Genomic DNA, 7323 nt, shown 5'->3' on the forward strand with positions numbered 1-7323 from the left:
TCTTCTCTTAAAGTTTTTAAAATCTTTTTCTTCAAATCTATTTTCTCACTTTTCCTAATCTTTTTAAACTCATCATTTTAATTAACTTCTTGAATTACTTATATTTACACTTTCTTTACTTAGTTTTCTTTTCTTGAATTTTATTTTCTTAAACTTTTTCAATTCTTTTTAAAGTTTTTAACAACTTCTGGATCCTTTTCAAATGTTGAATTATGTTCTTGAAATGGTTTTTGCAAAATTTTACTCATCATATTGAGTTCTTCTCTTAAAGTTTTTAAAATTTTTTTAAACTCTTCATTTTTATTAACTTCTTGAATTACTTATTTTTACACTTTCTTTACTTAGTTTCCTTGTCTTGAATTTTATTTTCTTATAGTTTTTAAATTCCTTTTAAAGTTTTTATCAATTCCTTGATCCTTTTCAAATCTTTAATTATGTTCTTGAAATGGTTTTTGCTAAATTTTACTCTTCATATTGAGTTCTTCTCTTAAAGTTTTTAAAATCTTTTTCCTGAAATCTATTTTCTCACTTTCCCTAATTTTTTTCAACTTTTCATTTTCATTAACTTCTTGAATTACTTATTTTTACACTTTCTTTATTTAGTTTTCTTTTCTTGAATTTTATTTTCTTAAACTTTTTCAATTCTTTTTAAAGATTTTATCAACTTCTTGGTCCTTTTCAAATCTTTAATTATGTTCTTGAAATGGTTTTTGGAAAATTTTACTCATCATATTGAGTTCTTCTCTTAAAGTTTTTAAAATCTTTTTCTTGAAATCTATTTTCTCACTTTTCCTAATCTTTTTAAACTATTCATTTTAAATAACTTCTTCAATTACATATTTTTACACTTTCTGTACTTAGTTTTCTTTTCTTGAATTTGATTTTCTTAAACTTTTTGAATTCTTTTTAAAGTTTTTATCAACTTCTTGATCCTTTTCAAATCTTTAATTATGTTCTTGAAATGGTTTTTGCAAAATTTTACTCATCATATCGAGTTCTTCTCTTAAAGTTTTTAAAATCTTTTTCTTGAAATCTATTTTCTCACTTTCCCTAATTTTTTTCAACTTTTCATTTTCATTAACTTCTTGAATTACTTATTTTTACACTTTCTTTACTTAGTTTTCTTTCTTAGAATTTTATTTTCTTAAACTTTTTCAATTCTTTTTAAAGTTTTTATCAATTTCTTGATCCTTTTCAAATCTTGAATTATGTTCTTGAAATGGTTTTTGCAAAATTTTACTCATCATATTGTGTTCTTCTCTTAAAGTTTTTAAAATCATTTTCTTGAAATCTATTTTCTCACCTTTCCTAATTTTTTTAAACTATTAATTTTCAGTAACTTCTTGAATTACTTATTTTTAGACTTTCTTTACTTAGTTTTCTTTTCTTGAATTTTATTTTCTTAAACATTTTAAATTCCTTTGAAAGTTTTTACCAATTTCTTGATCCTTTTCAAATCTTTAATTATGTTCTTAAAATGATTTTTGCAAAATTTTACTCATCATTAACTTTTTAAAATCTTTTTCTTGAAATCTATTTTATCAATTTTCCTAATTTTTTTAAACTCTTCATTTTTATTAACTTCTTGAATTACTTATTTTTACACTTTCTTTACTTAGTTTCCTTGTCTTAAATTTTATTTTCTTATAGTTTTTAAATTCCTTTTAAAGTTTTTATCAATTCCTTGATCCTTTTCAAATCTTTAATTATGTTCTTGAAATGGTTTTTTGCAAAATTTTACTCATCATATTGAGTTCTTCTCTGAAAGTTTTTAAAATCTTTTTCTTGAAATCTATTTTCTCCATTTTCCTATTTTTTTAAACTATTAATTTTCTTTAACTTCTTGAATTAGTTACTTTTACACTTTCTTTACTTAGTTTTCTTTTCTTGAATTTATTTTCTTAAACTTTTTCAATTCTTTTTAAAGTTTTTATCAACTTGTTGATCTTTTTCAAATCTTTAATTATGTTCTTGAAATGGTTTTTCCAAAATTTTACTCGTCATATTGAGTTCTTCTCTTAAAGTTTTTAAAATCTTTTTCTTGAAATCTATTTTCTCACTTTTCCTGATTTTTTTAAACTCTTCATTTTCATGAACTTCTTGAATTACTTATTTTTACACTTTCTTTAGTTAGTTTTCTTTTCTTGAATTTTATTTTCTTAAACTTTTTGAATTCTTTTTAAAGTTTTTATCAACTTCTTGATCCTTTTCAAATCTTTAATTATGTTCTTGAAATGGTTTTTGCAAAATTTTACTCATCATATTGAGTTCTTCTCTTAAAGTTTTTAAAATTTTTTTAAACTCTTCATTTTTATTAACTTCTTGAATTACTTATTTTTACACTTTCTTTACTTAGTTTCCTTGTCTTGAATTTTATTTTCTTATAGTTTTTAAATTCCTTTTAAAGTTTTTATCAATTCCTTGATCCTTTTCAAATCTTTAATTATGTTCTTGAAATGGTTTTTGCAAAATTTTACTCATCATATTGAGTTCTTCTCTTAAAGTTTTTAAAATCTTTTTCCTGATATCTATTTTCTCACTTTCCCTAATTTTTTTCAACTTTTCATTTTCATTAACTTCTTGAATTACTTATTTTTACACTTTCTTTACTTAGTTTTCTTTACTTGAATTTTACTTTATTAAACTTTTTCAATTCTTTTTAAAGATTTTATCAACTTCTTCGTCCTTTTCAAATCTTTAATTATGTTCTTGAAATGGTTTTTGCAAAATTTTACTCATCATAACGAGTTCTTCTCTTAAAGTTTTTAAAATCTTTTTCTTGAAATCTATTTTCTCACTTTCCCTAATTTTTTTCAACTTTTCATTTTCATTAACTTCTTGAATTACTTATTTTTACACTTTCTTTACTTAGTTTTCTTTTCTTGAATTTTATTTTCTTAAACTTTTTCAATTCTTTTTAAAGTTTTTAACAACTTCTGGATCCTTTTCAAATGTTGAATTATGTTCTTGAAATGGTTTTTGCAAAATTTTACTCATCATATTGAGTTCTTCTATTAACGTTTTTAAATTCTTCTTCTTCAAATCTATTTTCTCACTTTTTCTAATTTTTTTCAACTTTTCATTTTCATTGACTTCTTGAATTACTTATTTTTACACTTTCTTTACTTAGTTTTCTTTTTTTTTTAATTTTATTTTCTTAAAGTTTTTAAATTCCTTTAAAAGTTTTTACCAATTTCTTGATCCTTTTCAAATCTTTAATTCTGTTCTTGAAATGGTTTTTGCAATATTTTACTCATTATTAAGTTTTTAAAATCTTTTTCTTGAAATCTATTTTAACAATTTTCCTAATTTTTTTTAAACTCTTCATTTTCATTAACTTCTTGAATTACTTATTTTTAAACTTTCTTTACTTAGTTTTCTTTTCTTGAATTTTAATTTCTTAAACTTTTTCAATTCTTTTTAAAGTTTTTATCAACTTCTTGATCCTTTTCAAATCTTTAATTATGTTCTTGAAATGCTTTTTGCAAAATTTTACTCATCATATTGAGTTCTTCTCTTAAAGTTTTTACATCTTTTTCTTGAAATCTATTTTCTCACTTTTCCTAATTTTTTGAAACTATTAATTTTCATTAACTTCTTGAATAACTTATTTTTACAATTTCTTTACTTAGTTCTCTTTTCTTGAATTTTATTTTCTTAAACTTTTTCAATTCTTTTTAAAGATTTTATCAACTTCTTGATCCTTTTCAAATCTTTAATTATGTTCTTGAAATGGTTTTTGCAAAATTTTACTCCTCATACTGAGTCCTTCTCTTAAAGTTTTTATAATCTTTTTCTTGAAATCTATTTTCTCACTTTTCCTAATTTTTTTAAACTATTAATTTTCATTAACTTCTTAAATTACTTATTTTATACTTTCTATACTAAGTTTTCTTTTCTTGAATTTTATTTTCTTAAACGTTTTCAATTCTTTTTAAAGTTTTAACAACTTCTTGATCCTTTTCAAATCTTGAATTATGTTCTTGAAATGGTTTTTGCAAAATTTTACTCATTATATTGAGTTCTTCTCTTAAAGTTTTTAAATTCTTTTTCTTGAAATATATTTTCTCACTTTTTCTAAATTTTTTTCAAGTTTTCATTTTCATTAACTTCTTCAATTACTTATTTTTACACTTTCTTTACTTAGTTTTCTTTTTTTGAATTAATTTTCTTAAACTTTTTAAATTCCTTTGAAAGTTTTTATCAATTTCTTAATCCTTTTCAAATCTTTAATTATGTTCTTGAAATGGTTTTTGCAAAATTTTACTTATCATTAAGTTTTTAAAATTTTCTTCTTGAAATCTATTTTCTCCCTTTTCCTAATTTTTTTAAACTCTTCATTTTCATTAACCTCTTCAATCAATTATTTTTACACTTTCTTTACTTAGTTTTCTTTTCTTGAATTTTATGTTTTAAACCTTTTTAATTCCTTTGAAAGTTTTTATCAATTTCTTGATCCTTTTCAAATCTTTAATTATGTTCTTGAAATGGTTTTTGCAAAATTTTACTCATCTTATTGTGTTCTTCTCTTAAAGTTTTTGAAATCTATTTCCTCACTTTTCCTAATTTTTTTAAACTATCAATTTTCATTAACTTCTTGAATTACTTATTTTTACACTTTCTTTACTTAGTTTTCTTTTCTTGAATTTTATTTTCTTAAACTTTTTCAATTCTTTTTAAAGTTTTTATCAACTTCTTGATCCTTTTCAAATCTTTAATTATGTTCTTGAAATGTTTTTTGCAAAATTTTACTCATCATATTGAGTTCTTCTCTGAAAGTTTTTAAAATCTTTTTCTTGAAATCTATTTTCTCCATTTTCCTATTTTTTTAAACTATTAATTTTCTTTAACTTCTTGAATTAGTTACTTTTACACTTTCTTTACTTAGTTTTCTTTTCTTGAATTTATTTTCTTAAACTTTTTCAATTCTTTTTAAAGTTTTTATCAACTTGTTGATCTTTTTCAAATCTTTAATTATGTTCTTGAAATGGTTTTTCCAAAATTTTACTCGTCATATTGAGTTCTTCTCTTAAAGTTTTTAAAATCTTTTTCTTGAAATCTATTTTCTCACTTTTCCTGATTTTTTTAAACTCTTCATTTTCATGAACTTCTTGAATTACTTATTTTTACACTTTCTTTAGTTAGTTTTCTTTTCTTGAATTTTATTTTCTTAAACTTTTTGAATTCTTTTTAAAGTTTTTATCAACTTCTTGATCCTTTTCAAATCTTTAATTATGTTCTTGAAATGGTTTTTGCAAAATTTTACTCATCATATTGAGTTCTTCTCTTAAAGTTTTTAAAATTTTTTTAAACTCTTCATTTTTATTAACTTCTTGAATTACTTATTTTTACACTTTCTTTACTTAGTTTCCTTGTCTTGAATTTTATTTTCTTATAGTTTTTAAATTCCTTTTAAAGTTTTTATCAATTCCTTGATCCTTTTCAAATCTTTAATTATGTTCTTGAAATGGTTTTTTGCAAAATTTTACTCATCATATTGAGTTCTTCTCTGAAAGTTTTTAAAATCTTTTTCTTGAAATCTATTTTCTCCATTTTCCTATTTTTTTAAACTATTAATTTTCTTTAACTTCTTGAATTAGTTACTTTTACACTTTCTTTACTTAGTTTTCTTTTCTTGAATTTATTTTCTTAAACTTTTTCAATTCTTTTTAAAGTTTTTATCAACTTGTTGATCTTTTTCAAATCTTTAATTATGTTCTTGAAATGGTTTTTCCAAAATTTTACTCGTCATATTGAGTTCTTCTCTTAAAGTTTTTAAAATCTTTTTCTTGAAATCTATTTTCTCACTTTTCCTGATTTTTTTAAACTCTTCATTTTCATGAACTTCTTGAATTACTTATTTTTACACTTTCTTTAGTTAGTTTTCTTTTCTTGAATTTTATTTTCTTAAACTTTTTGAATTCTTTTTAAAGTTTTTATCAACTTCTTGATCCTTTTCAAATCTTTAATTATGTTCTTGAAATGGTTTTTGCAAAATTTTACTCATCATATTGAGTTCTTCTCTTAAAGTTTTTAAAATTTTTTTAAACTCTTCATTTTTATTAACTTCTTGAATTACTTATTTTTACACTTTCTTTACTTAGTTTCCTTGTCTTGAATTTTATTTTGTTATAGTTTTTAAATTCCTTTTAAAGTTTTTATCAATTCCTTGATCCTTTTCAAATCTTTAATTATGTTCTTGAAATGGTTTTTGCAAAATTTTACTCATCATATTGAGTTCTTCTCTTAAAGTTTTTAAAATCTTTTTCCTGATATCTATTTTCTCACTTTCCCTAATTTTTTTCAACTTTTCATTTTCATTAACTTCTTGAATTACTTATTTTTACACTTTCTTTACTTAGTTTTCTTTACTTGAATTTTACTTTATTAAACTTTTTCAATTCTTTTTAAAGATTTTATCAACTTCTTCGTCCTTTTCAAATCTTTAATTATGTTCTTGAAATGGTTTTTGCAAAATTTTACTCATCATAACGAGTTCTTCTCTTAAAGTTTTTAAAATCTTTTTCTTGAAATCTATTTTCTCACTTTCCCTAATTTTTTTCAACTTTTCATTTTCATTAACTTCTTGAATTACTTATTTTTACACTTTCTTTACTTAGTTTTCTTTTCTTGAATTTTATTTTCTTAAACTTTTTCAATTCTTTTTAAAGTTTTTAACAACTTCTGGATCCTTTTCAAATGTTGAATTATGTTCTTGAAATGGTTTTTGCAAAATTTTACTCATCATATTGAGTTCTTCTATTAACGTTTTTAAATTCTTCTTCTTCAAATCTATTTTCTCACTTTTTCTAATTTTTTTCAACTTTTCATTTTCATTGACTTCTTGAATTACTTATTTTTACACTTTCTTTACTTAGTTTTCTTTTTTTTTTAATTTTATTTTCTTAAAGTTTTTAAATTCCTTTAAAAGTTTTTACCAATTTCTTGATCCTTTTCAAATCTTTAATTCTGTTCTTGAAATGGTTTTTGCAATATTTTACTCATTATTAAGTTTTTAAAATCTTTTTCTTGAAATCTATTTTAACAATTTTCCTAATTTTTTTTAAACTCTTCATTTTCATTAACTTCTTGAATTACTTATTTTTAAACTTTCTTTACTTAGTTTTCTTTTCTTGAATTTTAATTTCTTAAACTTTTTCAATTCTTTTTAAAGTTTTTATCAACTTCTTGATCCTTTTCAAATCTTTAATTATGTTCTTGAAATGCTTTTTGCAAAATTTTACTCATCATATTGAGTTCTTCTCTTAAAGTTTTTACATCTTTTTCTTGAAATCTATTTTCTCACTTTTCCTAATTTTTTGA

This window comes from Vigna unguiculata, chromosome 3 (assembly GCF_037176805.1).
Source record: "Vigna unguiculata cultivar grain cowpea cultivar isolate G323 ecotype 2 chromosome 3, ASM3717680v1, whole genome shotgun sequence".
Classification (NCBI taxonomy): domain Eukaryota; kingdom Viridiplantae; phylum Streptophyta; class Magnoliopsida; order Fabales; family Fabaceae; genus Vigna; species Vigna unguiculata.